Source organism: Pseudophryne corroboree, unplaced genomic scaffold (genome assembly GCF_028390025.1).
Source record: "Pseudophryne corroboree isolate aPseCor3 unplaced genomic scaffold, aPseCor3.hap2 scaffold_2621, whole genome shotgun sequence".
NCBI lineage: Eukaryota > Metazoa > Chordata > Amphibia > Anura > Myobatrachidae > Pseudophryne > Pseudophryne corroboree.
This window is the reverse complement of record NW_026969281.1, coordinates 17,332-37,899: the sequence shown is the minus strand read 5'-3', so window position 1 is coordinate 37,899 and position 20,568 is coordinate 17,332. Positions and strand designations below refer to the sequence as shown.

Below are 20,568 nucleotides of genomic sequence, written 5' to 3'. Positions count from 1 at the left end.
CACTATCTGCAGATTGACTTGACTTTTGTTGGCGGCGGCGGCGACAGCAAAGAAGAGGAGGAAGGAAGGAGAAGTCCGGACTGACAAGCAGGCAGTCACCCAGGCGCGCGCAACCACATTCCATCACTCACTCCTGCATCGTGAGTTTTCTCTCCTCTCCTGTCTTGCTGGCTGCTTGACTGACTGACTGGCTGGCTGATGCACAATCATTTGCATTTGGTCCGCCTCCGACAACCACACCCACCAGACGTCTGCCGCCCGTCCCGTCTGTCCCTGCTGGCTCCGTGCTTATTATCACATTGACACAATGCTATGCACTTGCACTTCATCACTTAAGCAGTGGGACATTCATTCTGCAATGGAAGGTTCCCTGGCTGCCTTGAACCTCCTGTCTCTAAAATCTGGATTGTTTCAACCAACCCGTTCATCCTGGCAGGCAGATTTCAATTTTTCACTACAGTGTGAGGGCTCTGTGAAGTCATCATGATGCACACTCTATGATGTCATCATGATGCGACACATGTGATGTCATCATTATGCGACACACGTGATGTCACAATGTGCTTGGCTGTATGGACTGCATTTGCTTGGCTTGCTAACTGACATCCACTTGAGGGAGACACACACCAGGAGATGGATGCAGCATATACACATACTGCAGAGCTTGTGCCTTTAGTGCCTGTAACAGCAACTATCCACACCTCCTGCAACCAGCGTGGACACCACCGCCACAAAAATAAAAATTAGTTCCAAACATGAACAGGTCGAAAAGACCAGCCGAAAGGATGATCATGATAGTAAGTTAAAAATGTAGGAATTCATTTCGAAGAGGTAAGGCTTCTTCGTTCGTACTTAGTTTGCATTCAAGAATTAGGCCTACGTAGGCCTCACATCCAAATGCTGATCAACTGTTTCAATTTGTCTTGTGCAGAAGGAGGGAATTCAATGGAGACAAGAAGTAGACGCTAAATAAGACTCCACACAGTAGTTCACAGGTGCTTTTATTCATCCATTGTAACATTTTAATAGACAGCAAAGATTGAATACAATTTTGACACAGTATAAAAAGCATGCTTACAAAATCCAAGAGTTGATCAATGCAGCAGGCAAAAAAACATTGCAAATCCTGGGGAATAAGCTGAGAAGTCAGCATTCATCTATTTTTGGAATACAGAATAGGAAAGGTGCACCGGTCCCGGAGGTACTGCAATACCGGGTCAATGCGTGGAGTGGACAGAGCAAGCTCTTCTTCCATCTCCCTGTTCTAAAAATCCATTTAATATATGGCCCCCAGATAGGGGGCGTATCAGATATTAAACTGATAAGAACAGATACTACACTTGATCTTAGCCAAAAGGCCGAGAAGCGATAACCCGAATGTGGGCTGAGGGACCGGCGCAACCGAAACAGGATCTACAATCCATCATGGAGAATCACCCTCCCCAACGCACGCTCACACTATCTGCAGATTGACTTGACTTTTGTTGGCGGCGGCGGCGACAGCAAAGAAGAGGAGGAAGGAAGGAGAAGTCCGGACTGACAAGCAGGCAGTCACCCAGGCGCGCGCAACCACATTCCATCACTCACTCCTGCATCGTGAGTTTTCTCTCCTCTCCTGTCTTGCTGGCTGCTTGACTGACTGACTGGCTGGCTGATGCACAATCATTTGCATTTGGTCCGCCTCCGACAACCACACCCACCAGACGTCTGCCGCCCGTCCCGTCTGTCCCTGCTGGCTCCGTGCTTATTATCACATTGACACAATGCTATGCACTTGCACTTCATCACTTAAGCAGTGGGACATTCATTCTGCAATGGAAGGTTCCCTGGCTGCCTTGAACCTCCTGTCTCTAAAATCTGGATTGTTTCAACCAACCCGTTCATCCTGGCAGGCAGATTTCAATTTTTCACTACAGTGTGAGGGCTCTGTGAAGTCATCATGATGCACACTCTATGATGTCATCATGATGCGACACATGTGATGTCATCATTATGCGACACACGTGATGTCACAATGTGCTTGGCTGTATGGACTGCATTTGCTTGGCTTGCTAACTGACATCCACTTGAGGGAGACACACACCAGGAGATGGATGCAGCATATACACATACTGCAGAGCTTGTGCCTTTAGTGCCTGTAACAGCAACTATCCACACCTCCTGCAACCAGCGTGGACACCACCGCCACAAAAATAAAAATTAGTTCCAAACATGAACAGGTCGAAAAGACCAGCCGAAAGGATGATCATGATAGTAAGTTAAAAATGTAGGAATTCATTTCGAAGAGGTAAGGCTTCTTCGTTCGTACTTAGTTTGCATTCAAGAATTAGGCCTACGTAGGCCTCACATCCAAATGCTGATCAACTGTTTCAATTTGTCTTGTGCAGAAGGAGGGAATTCAATGGAGACAAGAAGTAGACGCTAAATAAGACTCCACACAGTAGTTCACAGGTGCTTTTATTCATCCATTGTAACATTTTAATAGACAGCAAAGATTGAATACAATTTTGACACAGTATAAAAAGCATGCTTACAAAATCCAAGAGTTGATCAATGCAGCAGGCAAAAAAACATTGCAAATCCTGGGGAATAAGCTGAGAAGTCAGCATTCATCTATTTTTGGAATACAGAATAGGAAAGGTGCACCGGTCCCGGAGGTACTGCAATACCGGGTCAATGCGTGGAGTGGACAGAGCAAGCTCTTCTTCCATCTCCCTGTTCTAAAAATCCATTTAATATATGGCCCCCAGATAGGGGGCGTATCAGATATTAAACTGATAAGAACAGATACTACACTTGATCTTAGCCAAAAGGCCGAGAAGCGATAACCCGAATGTGGGCTGAGGGACCGGCGCAACCGAAACAGGATCTACAATCCATCATGGAGAATCACCCTCCCCAACGCACGCTCACACTATCTGCAGATTGACTTGACTTTTGTTGGCGGCGGCGGCGACAGCAAAGAAGAGGAGGAAGGAAGGAGAAGTCCGGACTGACAAGCAGGCAGTCACCCAGGCGCGCGCAACCACATTCCATCACTCACTCCTGCATCGTGAGTTTTCTCTCCTCTCCTGTCTTGCTGGCTGCTTGACTGACTGACTGGCTGGCTGATGCACAATCATTTGCATTTGGTCCGCCTCCGACAACCACACCCACCAGACGTCTGCCGCCCGTCCCGTCTGTCCCTGCTGGCTCCGTGCTTATTATCACATTGACACAATGCTATGCACTTGCACTTCATCACTTAAGCAGTGGGACATTCATTCTGCAATGGAAGGTTCCCTGGCTGCCTTGAACCTCCTGTCTCTAAAATCTGGATTGTTTCAACCAACCCGTTCATCCTGGCAGGCAGATTTCAATTTTTCACTACAGTGTGAGGGCTCTGTGAAGTCATCATGATGCACACTCTATGATGTCATCATGATGCGACACATGTGATGTCATCATTATGCGACACACGTGATGTCACAATGTGCTTGGCTGTATGGACTGCATTTGCTTGGCTTGCTAACTGACATCCACTTGAGGGAGACACACACCAGGAGATGGATGCAGCATATACACATACTGCAGAGCTTGTGCCTTTAGTGCCTGTAACAGCAACTATCCACACCTCCTGCAACCAGCGTGGACACCACCGCCACAAAAATAAAAATTAGTTCCAAACATGAACAGGTCGAAAAGACCAGCCGAAAGGATGATCATGATAGTAAGTTAAAAATGTAGGAATTCATTTCGAAGAGGTAAGGCTTCTTCGTTCGTACTTAGTTTGCATTCAAGAATTAGGCCTACGTAGGCCTCACATCCAAATGCTGATCAACTGTTTCAATTTGTCTTGTGCAGAAGGAGGGAATTCAATGGAGACAAGAAGTAGACGCTAAATAAGACTCCACACAGTAGTTCACAGGTGCTTTTATTCATCCATTGTAACATTTTAATAGACAGCAAAGATTGAATACAATTTTGACACAGTATAAAAAGCATGCTTACAAAATCCAAGAGTTGATCAATGCAGCAGGCAAAAAAACATTGCAAATCCTGGGGAATAAGCTGAGAAGTCAGCATTCATCTATTTTTGGAATACAGAATAGGAAAGGTGCACCGGTCCCGGAGGTACTGCAATACCGGGTCAATGCGTGGAGTGGACAGAGCAAGCTCTTCTTCCATCTCCCTGTTCTAAAAATCCATTTAATATATGGCCCCCAGATAGGGGGCGTATCAGATATTAAACTGATAAGAACAGATACTACACTTGATCTTAGCCAAAAGGCCGAGAAGCGATAACCCGAATGTGGGCTGAGGGACCGGCGCAACCGAAACAGGATCTACAATCCATCATGGAGAATCACCCTCCCCAACGCACGCTCACACTATCTGCAGATTGACTTGACTTTTGTTGGCGGCGGCGGCGACAGCAAAGAAGAGGAGGAAGGAAGGAGAAGTCCGGACTGACAAGCAGGCAGTCACCCAGGCGCGCGCAACCACATTCCATCACTCACTCCTGCATCGTGAGTTTTCTCTCCTCTCCTGTCTTGCTGGCTGCTTGACTGACTGACTGGCTGGCTGATGCACAATCATTTGCATTTGGTCCGCCTCCGACAACCACACCCACCAGACGTCTGCCGCCCGTCCCGTCTGTCCCTGCTGGCTCCGTGCTTATTATCACATTGACACAATGCTATGCACTTGCACTTCATCACTTAAGCAGTGGGACATTCATTCTGCAATGGAAGGTTCCCTGGCTGCCTTGAACCTCCTGTCTCTAAAATCTGGATTGTTTCAACCAACCCGTTCATCCTGGCAGGCAGATTTCAATTTTTCACTACAGTGTGAGGGCTCTGTGAAGTCATCATGATGCACACTCTATGATGTCATCATGATGCGACACATGTGATGTCATCATTATGCGACACACGTGATGTCACAATGTGCTTGGCTGTATGGACTGCATTTGCTTGGCTTGCTAACTGACATCCACTTGAGGGAGACACACACCAGGAGATGGATGCAGCATATACACATACTGCAGAGCTTGTGCCTTTAGTGCCTGTAACAGCAACTATCCACACCTCCTGCAACCAGCGTGGACACCACCGCCACAAAAATAAAAATTAGTTCCAAACATGAACAGGTCGAAAAGACCAGCCGAAAGGATGATCATGATAGTAAGTTAAAAATGTAGGAATTCATTTCGAAGAGGTAAGGCTTCTTCGTTCGTACTTAGTTTGCATTCAAGAATTAGGCCTACGTAGGCCTCACATCCAAATGCTGATCAACTGTTTCAATTTGTCTTGTGCAGAAGGAGGGAATTCAATGGAGACAAGAAGTAGACGCTAAATAAGACTCCACACAGTAGTTCACAGGTGCTTTTATTCATCCATTGTAACATTTTAATAGACAGCAAAGATTGAATACAATTTTGACACAGTATAAAAAGCATGCTTACAAAATCCAAGAGTTGATCAATGCAGCAGGCAAAAAAACATTGCAAATCCTGGGGAATAAGCTGAGAAGTCAGCATTCATCTATTTTTGGAATACAGAATAGGAAAGGTGCACCGGTCCCGGAGGTACTGCAATACCGGGTCAATGCGTGGAGTGGACAGAGCAAGCTCTTCTTCCATCTCCCTGTTCTAAAAATCCATTTAATATATGGCCCCCAGATAGGGGGCGTATCAGATATTAAACTGATAAGAACAGATACTACACTTGATCTTAGCCAAAAGGCCGAGAAGCGATAACCCGAATGTGGGCTGAGGGACCGGCGCAACCGAAACAGGATCTACAATCCATCATGGAGAATCACCCTCCCCAACGCACGCTCACACTATCTGCAGATTGACTTGACTTTTGTTGGCGGCGGCGGCGACAGCAAAGAAGAGGAGGAAGGAAGGAGAAGTCCGGACTGACAAGCAGGCAGTCACCCAGGCGCGCGCAACCACATTCCATCACTCACTCCTGCATCGTGAGTTTTCTCTCCTCTCCTGTCTTGCTGGCTGCTTGACTGACTGACTGGCTGGCTGATGCACAATCATTTGCATTTGGTCCGCCTCCGACAACCACACCCACCAGACGTCTGCCGCCCGTCCCGTCTGTCCCTGCTGGCTCCGTGCTTATTATCACATTGACACAATGCTATGCACTTGCACTTCATCACTTAAGCAGTGGGACATTCATTCTGCAATGGAAGGTTCCCTGGCTGCCTTGAACCTCCTGTCTCTAAAATCTGGATTGTTTCAACCAACCCGTTCATCCTGGCAGGCAGATTTCAATTTTTCACTACAGTGTGAGGGCTCTGTGAAGTCATCATGATGCACACTCTATGATGTCATCATGATGCGACACATGTGATGTCATCATTATGCGACACACGTGATGTCACAATGTGCTTGGCTGTATGGACTGCATTTGCTTGGCTTGCTAACTGACATCCACTTGAGGGAGACACACACCAGGAGATGGATGCAGCATATACACATACTGCAGAGCTTGTGCCTTTAGTGCCTGTAACAGCAACTATCCACACCTCCTGCAACCAGCGTGGACACCACCGCCACAAAAATAAAAATTAGTTCCAAACATGAACAGGTCGAAAAGACCAGCCGAAAGGATGATCATGATAGTAAGTTAAAAATGTAGGAATTCATTTCGAAGAGGTAAGGCTTCTTCGTTCGTACTTAGTTTGCATTCAAGAATTAGGCCTACGTAGGCCTCACATCCAAATGCTGATCAACTGTTTCAATTTGTCTTGTGCAGAAGGAGGGAATTCAATGGAGACAAGAAGTAGACGCTAAATAAGACTCCACACAGTAGTTCACAGGTGCTTTTATTCATCCATTGTAACATTTTAATAGACAGCAAAGATTGAATACAATTTTGACACAGTATAAAAAGCATGCTTACAAAATCCAAGAGTTGATCAATGCAGCAGGCAAAAAAACATTGCAAATCCTGGGGAATAAGCTGAGAAGTCAGCATTCATCTATTTTTGGAATACAGAATAGGAAAGGTGCACCGGTCCCGGAGGTACTGCAATACCGGGTCAATGCGTGGAGTGGACAGAGCAAGCTCTTCTTCCATCTCCCTGTTCTAAAAATCCATTTAATATATGGCCCCCAGATAGGGGGCGTATCAGATATTAAACTGATAAGAACAGATACTACACTTGATCTTAGCCAAAAGGCCGAGAAGCGATAACCCGAATGTGGGCTGAGGGACCGGCGCAACCGAAACAGGATCTACAATCCATCATGGAGAATCACCCTCCCCAACGCACGCTCACACTATCTGCAGATTGACTTGACTTTTGTTGGCGGCGGCGGCGACAGCAAAGAAGAGGAGGAAGGAAGGAGAAGTCCGGACTGACAAGCAGGCAGTCACCCAGGCGCGCGCAACCACATTCCATCACTCACTCCTGCATCGTGAGTTTTCTCTCCTCTCCTGTCTTGCTGGCTGCTTGACTGACTGACTGGCTGGCTGATGCACAATCATTTGCATTTGGTCCGCCTCCGACAACCACACCCACCAGACGTCTGCCGCCCGTCCCGTCTGTCCCTGCTGGCTCCGTGCTTATTATCACATTGACACAATGCTATGCACTTGCACTTCATCACTTAAGCAGTGGGACATTCATTCTGCAATGGAAGGTTCCCTGGCTGCCTTGAACCTCCTGTCTCTAAAATCTGGATTGTTTCAACCAACCCGTTCATCCTGGCAGGCAGATTTCAATTTTTCACTACAGTGTGAGGGCTCTGTGAAGTCATCATGATGCACACTCTATGATGTCATCATGATGCGACACATGTGATGTCATCATTATGCGACACACGTGATGTCACAATGTGCTTGGCTGTATGGACTGCATTTGCTTGGCTTGCTAACTGACATCCACTTGAGGGAGACACACACCAGGAGATGGATGCAGCATATACACATACTGCAGAGCTTGTGCCTTTAGTGCCTGTAACAGCAACTATCCACACCTCCTGCAACCAGCGTGGACACCACCGCCACAAAAATAAAAATTAGTTCCAAACATGAACAGGTCGAAAAGACCAGCCGAAAGGATGATCATGATAGTAAGTTAAAAATGTAGGAATTCATTTCGAAGAGGTAAGGCTTCTTCGTTCGTACTTAGTTTGCATTCAAGAATTAGGCCTACGTAGGCCTCACATCCAAATGCTGATCAACTGTTTCAATTTGTCTTGTGCAGAAGGAGGGAATTCAATGGAGACAAGAAGTAGACGCTAAATAAGACTCCACACAGTAGTTCACAGGTGCTTTTATTCATCCATTGTAACATTTTAATAGACAGCAAAGATTGAATACAATTTTGACACAGTATAAAAAGCATGCTTACAAAATCCAAGAGTTGATCAATGCAGCAGGCAAAAAAACATTGCAAATCCTGGGGAATAAGCTGAGAAGTCAGCATTCATCTATTTTTGGAATACAGAATAGGAAAGGTGCACCGGTCCCGGAGGTACTGCAATACCGGGTCAATGCGTGGAGTGGACAGAGCAAGCTCTTCTTCCATCTCCCTGTTCTAAAAATCCATTTAATATATGGCCCCCAGATAGGGGGCGTATCAGATATTAAACTGATAAGAACAGATACTACACTTGATCTTAGCCAAAAGGCCGAGAAGCGATAACCCGAATGTGGGCTGAGGGACCGGCGCAACCGAAACAGGATCTACAATCCATCATGGAGAATCACCCTCCCCAACGCACGCTCACACTATCTGCAGATTGACTTGACTTTTGTTGGCGGCGGCGGCGACAGCAAAGAAGAGGAGGAAGGAAGGAGAAGTCCGGACTGACAAGCAGGCAGTCACCCAGGCGCGCGCAACCACATTCCATCACTCACTCCTGCATCGTGAGTTTTCTCTCCTCTCCTGTCTTGCTGGCTGCTTGACTGACTGACTGGCTGGCTGATGCACAATCATTTGCATTTGGTCCGCCTCCGACAACCACACCCACCAGACGTCTGCCGCCCGTCCCGTCTGTCCCTGCTGGCTCCGTGCTTATTATCACATTGACACAATGCTATGCACTTGCACTTCATCACTTAAGCAGTGGGACATTCATTCTGCAATGGAAGGTTCCCTGGCTGCCTTGAACCTCCTGTCTCTAAAATCTGGATTGTTTCAACCAACCCGTTCATCCTGGCAGGCAGATTTCAATTTTTCACTACAGTGTGAGGGCTCTGTGAAGTCATCATGATGCACACTCTATGATGTCATCATGATGCGACACATGTGATGTCATCATTATGCGACACACGTGATGTCACAATGTGCTTGGCTGTATGGACTGCATTTGCTTGGCTTGCTAACTGACATCCACTTGAGGGAGACACACACCAGGAGATGGATGCAGCATATACACATACTGCAGAGCTTGTGCCTTTAGTGCCTGTAACAGCAACTATCCACACCTCCTGCAACCAGCGTGGACACCACCGCCACAAAAATAAAAATTAGTTCCAAACATGAACAGGTCGAAAAGACCAGCCGAAAGGATGATCATGATAGTAAGTTAAAAATGTAGGAATTCATTTCGAAGAGGTAAGGCTTCTTCGTTCGTACTTAGTTTGCATTCAAGAATTAGGCCTACGTAGGCCTCACATCCAAATGCTGATCAACTGTTTCAATTTGTCTTGTGCAGAAGGAGGGAATTCAATGGAGACAAGAAGTAGACGCTAAATAAGACTCCACACAGTAGTTCACAGGTGCTTTTATTCATCCATTGTAACATTTTAATAGACAGCAAAGATTGAATACAATTTTGACACAGTATAAAAAGCATGCTTACAAAATCCAAGAGTTGATCAATGCAGCAGGCAAAAAAACATTGCAAATCCTGGGGAATAAGCTGAGAAGTCAGCATTCATCTATTTTTGGAATACAGAATAGGAAAGGTGCACCGGTCCCGGAGGTACTGCAATACCGGGTCAATGCGTGGAGTGGACAGAGCAAGCTCTTCTTCCATCTCCCTGTTCTAAAAATCCATTTAATATATGGCCCCCAGATAGGGGGCGTATCAGATATTAAACTGATAAGAACAGATACTACACTTGATCTTAGCCAAAAGGCCGAGAAGCGATAACCCGAATGTGGGCTGAGGGACCGGCGCAACCGAAACAGGATCTACAATCCATCATGGAGAATCACCCTCCCCAACGCACGCTCACACTATCTGCAGATTGACTTGACTTTTGTTGGCGGCGGCGGCGACAGCAAAGAAGAGGAGGAAGGAAGGAGAAGTCCGGACTGACAAGCAGGCAGTCACCCAGGCGCGCGCAACCACATTCCATCACTCACTCCTGCATCGTGAGTTTTCTCTCCTCTCCTGTCTTGCTGGCTGCTTGACTGACTGACTGGCTGGCTGATGCACAATCATTTGCATTTGGTCCGCCTCCGACAACCACACCCACCAGACGTCTGCCGCCCGTCCCGTCTGTCCCTGCTGGCTCCGTGCTTATTATCACATTGACACAATGCTATGCACTTGCACTTCATCACTTAAGCAGTGGGACATTCATTCTGCAATGGAAGGTTCCCTGGCTGCCTTGAACCTCCTGTCTCTAAAATCTGGATTGTTTCAACCAACCCGTTCATCCTGGCAGGCAGATTTCAATTTTTCACTACAGTGTGAGGGCTCTGTGAAGTCATCATGATGCACACTCTATGATGTCATCATGATGCGACACATGTGATGTCATCATTATGCGACACACGTGATGTCACAATGTGCTTGGCTGTATGGACTGCATTTGCTTGGCTTGCTAACTGACATCCACTTGAGGGAGACACACACCAGGAGATGGATGCAGCATATACACATACTGCAGAGCTTGTGCCTTTAGTGCCTGTAACAGCAACTATCCACACCTCCTGCAACCAGCGTGGACACCACCGCCACAAAAATAAAAATTAGTTCCAAACATGAACAGGTCGAAAAGACCAGCCGAAAGGATGATCATGATAGTAAGTTAAAAATGTAGGAATTCATTTCGAAGAGGTAAGGCTTCTTCGTTCGTACTTAGTTTGCATTCAAGAATTAGGCCTACGTAGGCCTCACATCCAAATGCTGATCAACTGTTTCAATTTGTCTTGTGCAGAAGGAGGGAATTCAATGGAGACAAGAAGTAGACGCTAAATAAGACTCCACACAGTAGTTCACAGGTGCTTTTATTCATCCATTGTAACATTTTAATAGACAGCAAAGATTGAATACAATTTTGACACAGTATAAAAAGCATGCTTACAAAATCCAAGAGTTGATCAATGCAGCAGGCAAAAAAACATTGCAAATCCTGGGGAATAAGCTGAGAAGTCAGCATTCATCTATTTTTGGAATACAGAATAGGAAAGGTGCACCGGTCCCGGAGGTACTGCAATACCGGGTCAATGCGTGGAGTGGACAGAGCAAGCTCTTCTTCCATCTCCCTGTTCTAAAAATCCATTTAATATATGGCCCCCAGATAGGGGGCGTATCAGATATTAAACTGATAAGAACAGATACTACACTTGATCTTAGCCAAAAGGCCGAGAAGCGATAACCCGAATGTGGGCTGAGGGACCGGCGCAACCGAAACAGGATCTACAATCCATCATGGAGAATCACCCTCCCCAACGCACGCTCACACTATCTGCAGATTGACTTGACTTTTGTTGGCGGCGGCGGCGACAGCAAAGAAGAGGAGGAAGGAAGGAGAAGTCCGGACTGACAAGCAGGCAGTCACCCAGGCGCGCGCAACCACATTCCATCACTCACTCCTGCATCGTGAGTTTTCTCTCTCCTCTCCTGTCTTGCTGGCTGCTTGACTGACTGACTGGCTGGCTGATGCACAATCATTTGCATTTGGTCCGCCTCCGACAACCACACCCACCAGACGTCTGCCGCCCGTCCCGTCTGTCCCTGCTGGCTCCGTGCTTATTATCACATTGACACAATGCTATGCACTTGCACTTCATCACTTAAGCAGTGGGACATTCATTCTGCAATGGAAGGTTCCCTGGCTGCCTTGAACCTCCTGTCTCTAAAATCTGGATTGTTTCAACCAACCCGTTCATCCTGGCAGGCAGATTTCAATTTTTCACTACAGTGTGAGGGCTCTGTGAAGTCATCATGATGCACACTCTATGATGTCATCATGATGCGACACATGTGATGTCATCATTATGCGACACACGTGATGTCACAATGTGCTTGGCTGTATGGACTGCATTTGCTTGGCTTGCTAACTGACATCCACTTGAGGGAGACACACACCAGGAGATGGATGCAGCATATACACATACTGCAGAGCTTGTGCCTTTAGTGCCTGTAACAGCAACTATCCACACCTCCTGCAACCAGCGTGGACACCACCGCCACAAAAATAAAAATTAGTTCCAAACATGAACAGGTCGAAAAGACCAGCCGAAAGGATGATCATGATAGTAAGTTAAAAATGTAGGAATTCATTTCGAAGAGGTAAGGCTTCTTCGTTCGTACTTAGTTTGCATTCAAGAATTAGGCCTACGTAGGCCTCACATCCAAATGCTGATCAACTGTTTCAATTTGTCTTGTGCAGAAGGAGGGAATTCAATGGAGACAAGAAGTAGACGCTAAATAAGACTCCACACAGTAGTTCACAGGTGCTTTTATTCATCCATTGTAACATTTTAATAGACAGCAAAGATTGAATACAATTTTGACACAGTATAAAAAGCATGCTTACAAAATCCAAGAGTTGATCAATGCAGCAGGCAAAAAAACATTGCAAATCCTGGGGAATAAGCTGAGAAGTCAGCATTCATCTATTTTTGGAATACAGAATAGGAAAGGTGCACCGGTCCCGGAGGTACTGCAATACCGGGTCAATGCGTGGAGTGGACAGAGCAAGCTCTTCTTCCATCTCCCTGTTCTAAAAATCCATTTAATATATGGCCCCCAGATAGGGGGCGTATAGATATTAAACTGATAAGAACAGATACTACACTTGATCTTAGCCAAAAGGCCGAGAAGCGATAACCCGAATGTGGGCTGAGGGACCGGCGCAACCGAAACAGGATCTACAATCCATCATGGAGAATCACCCTCCCCAACGCACGCTCACACTATCTGCAGATTGACTTGACTTTTGTTGGCGGCGGCGGCGACAGCAAAGAAGAGGAGGAAGGAAGGAGAAGTCCGGACTGACAAGCAGGCAGTCACCCAGGCGCGCGCAACCACATTCCATCACTCACTCCTGCATCGTGAGTTTTCTCTCCTCTCCTGTCTTGCTGGCTGCTTGACTGACTGACTGGCTGGCTGATGCACAATCATTTGCATTTGGTCCGCCTCCGACAACCACACCCACCAGACGTCTGCCGCCCGTCCCGTCTGTCCCTGCTGGCTCCGTGCTTATTATCACATTGACACAATGCTATGCACTTGCACTTCATCACTTAAGCAGTGGGACATTCATTCTGCAATGGAAGGTTCCCTGGCTGCCTTGAACCTCCTGTCTCTAAAATCTGGATTGTTTCAACCAACCCGTTCATCCTGGCAGGCAGATTTCAATTTTTCACTACAGTGTGAGGGCTCTGTGAAGTCATCATGATGCACACTCTATGATGTCATCATGATGCGACACATGTGATGTCATCATTATGCGACACACGTGATGTCACAATGTGCTTGGCTGTATGGACTGCATTTGCTTGGCTTGCTAACTGACATCCACTTGAGGGAGACACACACCAGGAGATGGATGCAGCATATACACATACTGCAGAGCTTGTGCCTTTAGTGCCTGTAACAGCAACTATCCACACCTCCTGCAACCAGCGTGGACACCACCGCCACAAAAATAAAAATTAGTTCCAAACATGAACAGGTCGAAAAGACCAGCCGAAAGGATGATCATGATAGTAAGTTAAAAATGTAGGAATTCATTTCGAAGAGGTAAGGCTTCTTCGTTCGTACTTAGTTTGCATTCAAGAATTAGGCCTACGTAGGCCTCACATCCAAATGCTGATCAACTGTTTCAATTTGTCTTGTGCAGAAGGAGGGAATTCAATGGAGACAAGAAGTAGACGCTAAATAAGACTCCACACAGTAGTTCACAGGTGCTTTTATTCATCCATTGTAACATTTTAATAGACAGCAAAGATTGAATACAATTTTGACACAGTATAAAAAGCATGCTTACAAAATCCAAGAGTTGATCAATGCAGCAGGCAAAAAAACATTGCAAATCCTGGGGAATAAGCTGAGAAGTCAGCATTCATCTATTTTTGGAATACAGAATAGGAAAGGTGCACCGGTCCCGGAGGTACTGCAATACCGGGTCAATGCGTGGAGTGGACAGAGCAAGCTCTTCTTCCATCTCCCTGTTCTAAAAATCCATTTAATATATGGCCCCCAGATAGGGGGCGTATCAGATATTAAACTGATAAGAACAGATACTACACTTGATCTTAGCCAAAAGGCCGAGAAGCGATAACCCGAATGTGGGCTGAGGGACCGGCGCAACCGAAACAGGATCTACAATCCATCATGGAGAATCACCCTCCCCAACGCACGCTCACACTATCTGCAGATTGACTTGACTTTTGTTGGCGGCGGCGGCGACAGCAAAGAAGAGGAGGAAGGAAGGAGAAGTCCGGACTGACAAGCAGGCAGTCACCCAGGCGCGCGCAACCACATTCCATCACTCACTCCTGCATCGTGAGTTTTCTCTCCTCTCCTGTCTTGCTGGCTGCTTGACTGACTGACTGGCTGGCTGATGCACAATCATTTGCATTTGGTCCGCCTCCGACAACCACACCCACCAGACGTCTGCCGCCCGTCCCGTCTGTCCCTGCTGGCTCCGTGCTTATTATCACATTGACACAATGCTATGCACTTGCACTTCATCACTTAAGCAGTGGGACATTCATTCTGCAATGGAAGGTTCCCTGGCTGCCTTGAACCTCCTGTCTCTAAAATCTGGATTGTTTCAACCAACCCGTTCATCCTGGCAGGCAGATTTCAATTTTTCACTACAGTGTGAGGGCTCTGTGAAGTCATCATGATGCACACTCTATGATGTCATCATGATGCGACACATGTGATGTCATCATTATGCGACACACGTGATGTCACAATGTGCTTGGCTGTATGGACTGCATTTGCTTGGCTTGCTAACTGACATCCACTTGAGGGAGACACACACCAGGAGATGGATGCAGCATATACACATACTGCAGAGCTTGTGCCTTTAGTGCCTGTAACAGCAACTATCCACACCTCCTGCAACCAGCGTGGACACCACCGCCACAAAAATAAAAATTAGTTCCAAACATGAACAGGTCGAAAAGACCAGCCGAAAGGATGATCATGATAGTAAGTTAAAAATGTAGGAATTCATTTCGAAGAGGTAAGGCTTCTTCGTTCGTACTTAGTTTGCATTCAAGAATTAGGCCTACGTAGGCCTCACATCCAAATGCTGATCAACTGTTTCAATTTGTCTTGTGCAGAAGGAGGGAATTCAATGGAGACAAGAAGTAGACGCTAAATAAGACTCCACACAGTAGTTCACAGGTGCTTTTATTCATCCATTGTAACATTTTAATAGACAGCAAAGATTGAATACAATTTTGACACAGTATAAAAAGCATGCTTACAAAATCCAAGAGTTGATCAATGCAGCAGGCAAAAAAACATTGCAAATCCTGGGGAATAAGCTGAGAAGTCAGCATTCATCTATTTTTGGAATACAGAATAGGAAAGGTGCACCGGTCCCGGAGGTACTGCAATACCGGGTCAATGCGTGGAGTGGACAGAGCAAGCTCTTCTTCCATCTCCCTGTTCTAAAAATCCATTTAATATATGGCCCCCAGATAGGGGGCGTATCAGATATTAAACTGATAAGAACAGATACTACACTTGATCTTAGCCAAAAGGCCGAGAAGCGATAACCCGAATGTGGGCTGAGGGACCGGCGCAACCGAAACAGGATCTACAATCCATCATGGAGAATCACCCTCCCCAACGCACGCTCACACTATCTGCAGATTGACTTGACTTTTGTTGGCGGCGGCGGCGACAGCAAAGAAGAGGAGGAAGGAAGGAGAAGTCCGGACTGACAAGCAGGCAGTCACCCAGGCGCGCGCAACCACATTCCATCACTCACTCCTGCATCGTGAGTTTTCTCTCCTCTCCTGTCTTGCTGGCTGCTTGACTGACTGACTGGCTGGCTGATGCACAATCATTTGCATTTGGTCCGCCTCCGACAACCACACCCACCAGACGTCTGCCGCCCGTCCCGTCTGTCCCTGCTGGCTCCGTGCTTATTATCACATTGACACAATGCTATGCACTTGCACTTCATCACTTAAGCAGTGGGACATTCATTCTGCAATGGAAGGTTCCCTGGCTGCCTTGAACCTCCTGTCTCTAAAATCTGGATTGTTTCAACCAACCCGTTCATCCTGGCAGGCAGATTTCAATTTTTCACTACAGTGTGAGGGCTCTGTGAAGTCATCATGATGCACACTCTATGATGTCATCATGATGCGACACATGTGATGTCATCATTATGCGACACACGTGATGTCACAATGTGCTTGGCTGTATGGACTGCATTTGCTTGGCTTGCTAACTGACATCCACTTGAGGGAGACACACACCAGGAGATGGATGCAGCATATACACATACTGCAGAGCTTGTGCCTTTAGTGCCTGTAACAGCAACTATCCACACCTCCTGCAACCAGCGTGGACACCACCGCCACAAAAATAAAAATTAGTTCCAAACATGAACAGGTCGAAAAGACCAGCCGAAAGGATGATCATGATAGTAAGTTAAAAATGTAGGAATTCATTTCGAAGAGGTAAGGCTTCTTCGTTCGTACTTAGTTTGCATTCAAGAATTAGGCCTACGTAGGCCTCACATCCAAATGCTGATCAACTGTTTCAATTTGTCTTGTGCAGAAGGAGGGAATTCAATGGAGACAAGAAGTAGACGCTAAATAAGACTCCACACAGTAGTTCACAGGTGCTTTTATTCATCCATTGTAACATTTTAATAGACAGCAAAGATTGAATACAATTTTGACACAGTATAAAAAGCATGCTTACAAAATCCAAGAGTTGATCAATGCAGCAGGCAAAAAAACATTGCAAATCCTGGGGAATAAGCTGAGAAGTCAGCATTCATCTATTTTTGGAATACAGAATAGGAAAGGTGCACCGGTCCCGGAGGTACTGCAATACCGGGTCAATGCGTGGAGTGGACAGAGCAAGCTCTTCTTCCATCTCCCTGTTCTAAAAATCCATTTAATATATGGCCCCCAGATAGGGGGCGTATCAGATATTAAACTGATAAGAACAGATACTACACTTGATCTTAGCCAAAAGGCCGAGAAGCGATAACCCGAATGTGGGCTGAGGGACCGGCGCAACCGAAACAGGATCTACAATCCATCATGGAGAATCACCCTCCCCAACGCACGCTCACACTATCTGCAGATTGACTTGACTTTTGTTGGCGGCGGCGGCGACAGCAAAGAAGAGGAGGAAGGAAGGAGAAGTCCGGACTGACAAGCAGGCAGTCACCCAGGCGCGCGCAACCACATTCCATCACTCACTCCTGCATCGTGAGTTTTCTCTCCTCTCCTGTCTTGCTGGCTGCTTGACTGACTGACTGGCTGGCTGATGCACAATCATTTGCATTTGGTCCGCCTCCGACAACCACACCCACCAGACGTCTGCCGCCCGTCCCGTCTGTCCCTGCTGGCTCCGTGCTTATTATCACATTGACACAATGCTATGCACTTGCACTTCATCACTTAAGCAGTGGGACATTCATTCTGCAATGGAAGGTTCCCTGGCTGCCTTGAACCTCCTGTCTCTAAAATCTGGATTGTTTCAACCAACCCGTTCATCCTGGCAGGCAGATTTCAATTTTTCACTACAGTGTGAGGGCTCTGTGAAGTCATCATGATGCACACTCTATGATGTCATCATGATGCGACACATGTGATGTCATCATTATGCGACACACGTGATGTCACAATGTGCTTGGCTGTATGGACTGCATTTGCTTGGCTTGCTAACTGACATCCACTTGAGGGAGACACACACCAGGAGATGGATGCAGCATATACACATACTGCAGAGCTTGTGCCTTTAGTGCCTGTAACAGCAACTATCCACACCTCCTGCAACCAGCGTGGACACCACCGCCACAAAAATAAAAATTAGTTCCAAACATGAACAGGTCGAAAAGACCAGCCGAAAGGATGATCATGATAGTAAGTTAAAAATGTAGGAATTCATTTCGAAGAGGTAAGGCTTCTTCGTTCGTACTTAGTTTGCATTCAAGAATTAGGCCTACGTAGGCCTCACATCCAAATGCTGATCAACTGTTTCAATTTGTCTTGTGCAGAAGGAGGGAATTCAATGGAGACAAGAAGTAGACGCTAAATAAGACTCCACACAGTAGTTCACAGGTGCTTTTATTCATCCATTGTAACATTTTAATAGACAGCAAAGATTGAATACAATTTTGACACAGTATAAAAAGCATGCTTACAAAATCCAAGAGTTGATCAATGCAGCAGGCAAAAAAACATTGCAAATCCTGGGGAATAAGCTGAGAAGTCAGCATTCATCTATTTTTGGAATACAGAATAGGAAAGGTGCACCGGTCCCGGAGGTACTGCAATACCGGGTCAATGCGTGGAGTGGACAGAGCAAGCTCTTCTTCCATCTCCCTGTTCTAAAAATCCATTTAATATATGGCCCCCAGATAGGGGGCGTATCAGATATTAAACTGATAAGAACAGATACTACACTTGATCTTAGCCAAAAGGCCGAGAAGCGATAACCCGAATGTGGGCTGAGGGACCGGCGCAACCGAAACAGGATCTACAATCCATCATGGAGAATCACCCTCCCCAACGCACGCTCACACTATCTGCAGATTGACTTGACTTTTGTTGGCGGCGGCGGCGACAGCAAAGAAGAGGAGGAAGGAAGGAGAAGTCCGGACTGACAAGCAGGCAGTCACCCAGGCGCGCGCAACCACATTCCATCACTCACTCCTGCATCGTGAGTTTTCTCTCCTCTCCTGTCTTGCTGGCTGCTTGACTGACTGACTGGCTGGCTGATGCACAATCATTTGCATTTGGTCCGCCTCCGACAACCACACCCACCAGACGTCTGCCGCCCGTCCCGTCTGTCCCTGCTGGCTCCGTGCTTATTATCACATTGACACAATGCTATGCACTTGCACTTCATCACTTAAGCAGTGGGACATTCATTCTGCAATGGAAGGTTCCCTGGCTGCCTTGAACCTCCTGTCTCTAAAATCTGGATTGTTTCAACCAACCCGTTCATCCTGGCAGGCAGATTTCAATTTTTCACTACAGTGTGAGGGCTCTGTGAAGTCATCATGATGCACACTCTATGATGTCATCATGATGCGACACATGTGATGTCATCATTATGCGACACACGTGATGTCACAATGTGCTTGGCTGTATGGACTGCATTTGCTTGGCTTGCTAACTGACATCCACTTGAGGGAGACACACACCAGGAGATGGATGCAGCATATACACATACTGCAGAGCTTGTGCCTTTAGTGCCTGTAACAGCAACTATCCACACCTCCTGCAACCAGCGTGGACACCACCGCCACAAAAATAAAAATTAGTTCCAAACATGAACAGGTCGAAAAGACCAGCCGAAAGGATGATCATGATAGTAAGTTAAAAATGTAGGAATTCATTTCGAAGAGGTAAGGCTTCTTCGTTCGTACTTAGTTTGCATTCAAGAATTAGGCCTACGTAGGCCTCACATCCAAATGCTGATCAACTGTTTCAATTTGTCTTGTGCAGAAGGAGGGAATTCAATGGAGACAAGAAGTAGACGCTAAATAAGACTCCACACAGTAGTTCACAGGTGCTTTTATTCATCCATTGTAACATTTTAATAGACAGCAAAGATTGAATACAATTTTGACACAGTATAAAAAGCATGCTTACAAAATCCAAGAGTTGATCAATGCAGCAGGCAAAAAAACATTGCAAATCCTGGGGAATAAGCTGAGAAGTCAGCATTCATCTATTTTTGGAATACAGAATAGGAAAGGTGCACCGGTCCCGGAGGTACTGCAATACCGGGTCAATGCGTGGAGTGGACAGAGCAAGCTCTTCTTCCATCTCCCTGTTCTAAAAATCCATTTAATATATGGCCCCCAGATAGGGGGCGTATCAGATATTAAACTGATAAGAACAGATACTACACTTGATCTTAGCCAAAAGGCCGAGAAGCGATAACCCGAATGTGGGCTGAGGGACCGGCGCAACCGAAACAGGATCTACAATCCATCATGGAGAATCACCCTCCCCAACGCACGCTCACACTATCTGCAGATTGACTTGACTTTTGTTGGCGGCGGCGGCGACAGCAAAGAAGAGGAGGAAGGAAGGAGAAGTCCGGACTGACAAGCAGGCAGTCACCCAGGCGCGCGCAACCACATTCCATCACTCACTCCTGCATCGTGAGTTTTCTCTCCTCTCCTGTCTTGCTGGCTGCTTGACTGA

At 46.5% G+C, this 20,568-nt stretch overlaps 14 non-coding genes across 14 annotated transcripts; all 14 read right to left on the bottom strand.

Moving 5' to 3' along the window:
- Positions 1–1,179: 1,179 nt before the first annotated feature.
- On the bottom strand, positions 1,180–1,370 carry LOC135013005 (U2 spliceosomal RNA). Its single transcript, XR_010211808.1, has one exon. It is a non-coding gene; the product is annotated as a U2 spliceosomal RNA (small nuclear RNA).
- Positions 1,371–2,635: 1,265 nt separating this feature from the next.
- Positions 2,636–2,826, bottom strand: LOC135013004 (U2 spliceosomal RNA). Its single transcript, XR_010211807.1, has one exon. It is a non-coding gene; the product is annotated as a U2 spliceosomal RNA (small nuclear RNA).
- Positions 2,827–4,091: 1,265 nt separating this feature from the next.
- Positions 4,092–4,282, bottom strand: LOC135013003 (U2 spliceosomal RNA). The gene has a single exon (XR_010211806.1). It is a non-coding gene; the product is annotated as a U2 spliceosomal RNA (small nuclear RNA).
- A 1,265-nt stretch (positions 4,283–5,547) lies between these two features.
- LOC135013002 (U2 spliceosomal RNA) lies at positions 5,548–5,738 on the bottom strand. Its single transcript, XR_010211805.1, has one exon. It is a non-coding gene; the product is annotated as a U2 spliceosomal RNA (small nuclear RNA).
- A 1,265-nt stretch (positions 5,739–7,003) lies between these two features.
- On the bottom strand, positions 7,004–7,194 carry LOC135013001 (U2 spliceosomal RNA). The gene has a single exon (XR_010211804.1). It is a non-coding gene; the product is annotated as a U2 spliceosomal RNA (small nuclear RNA).
- A 1,265-nt stretch (positions 7,195–8,459) lies between these two features.
- LOC135013000 (U2 spliceosomal RNA) lies at positions 8,460–8,650 on the bottom strand. The gene has a single exon (XR_010211803.1). It is a non-coding gene; the product is annotated as a U2 spliceosomal RNA (small nuclear RNA).
- Positions 8,651–9,915: 1,265 nt separating this feature from the next.
- Positions 9,916–10,106, bottom strand: LOC135012998 (U2 spliceosomal RNA). The gene has a single exon (XR_010211801.1). It is a non-coding gene; the product is annotated as a U2 spliceosomal RNA (small nuclear RNA).
- A 1,265-nt stretch (positions 10,107–11,371) lies between these two features.
- On the bottom strand, positions 11,372–11,562 carry LOC135012997 (U2 spliceosomal RNA). The gene has a single exon (XR_010211800.1). It is a non-coding gene; the product is annotated as a U2 spliceosomal RNA (small nuclear RNA).
- A 1,267-nt stretch (positions 11,563–12,829) lies between these two features.
- On the bottom strand, positions 12,830–13,019 carry LOC135013013 (U2 spliceosomal RNA). The gene has a single exon (XR_010211816.1). It is a non-coding gene; the product is annotated as a U2 spliceosomal RNA (small nuclear RNA).
- Positions 13,020–14,284: 1,265 nt separating this feature from the next.
- LOC135012996 (U2 spliceosomal RNA) lies at positions 14,285–14,475 on the bottom strand. Its single transcript, XR_010211799.1, has one exon. It is a non-coding gene; the product is annotated as a U2 spliceosomal RNA (small nuclear RNA).
- Positions 14,476–15,740: 1,265 nt separating this feature from the next.
- Positions 15,741–15,931, bottom strand: LOC135012995 (U2 spliceosomal RNA). Its single transcript, XR_010211798.1, has one exon. It is a non-coding gene; the product is annotated as a U2 spliceosomal RNA (small nuclear RNA).
- A 1,265-nt stretch (positions 15,932–17,196) lies between these two features.
- LOC135012994 (U2 spliceosomal RNA) lies at positions 17,197–17,387 on the bottom strand. Its single transcript, XR_010211797.1, has one exon. It is a non-coding gene; the product is annotated as a U2 spliceosomal RNA (small nuclear RNA).
- A 1,265-nt stretch (positions 17,388–18,652) lies between these two features.
- Positions 18,653–18,843, bottom strand: LOC135012993 (U2 spliceosomal RNA). The gene has a single exon (XR_010211796.1). It is a non-coding gene; the product is annotated as a U2 spliceosomal RNA (small nuclear RNA).
- A 1,265-nt stretch (positions 18,844–20,108) lies between these two features.
- Positions 20,109–20,299, bottom strand: LOC135012992 (U2 spliceosomal RNA). Its single transcript, XR_010211795.1, has one exon. It is a non-coding gene; the product is annotated as a U2 spliceosomal RNA (small nuclear RNA).
- Positions 20,300–20,568: the final 269 nt, after the last annotated feature.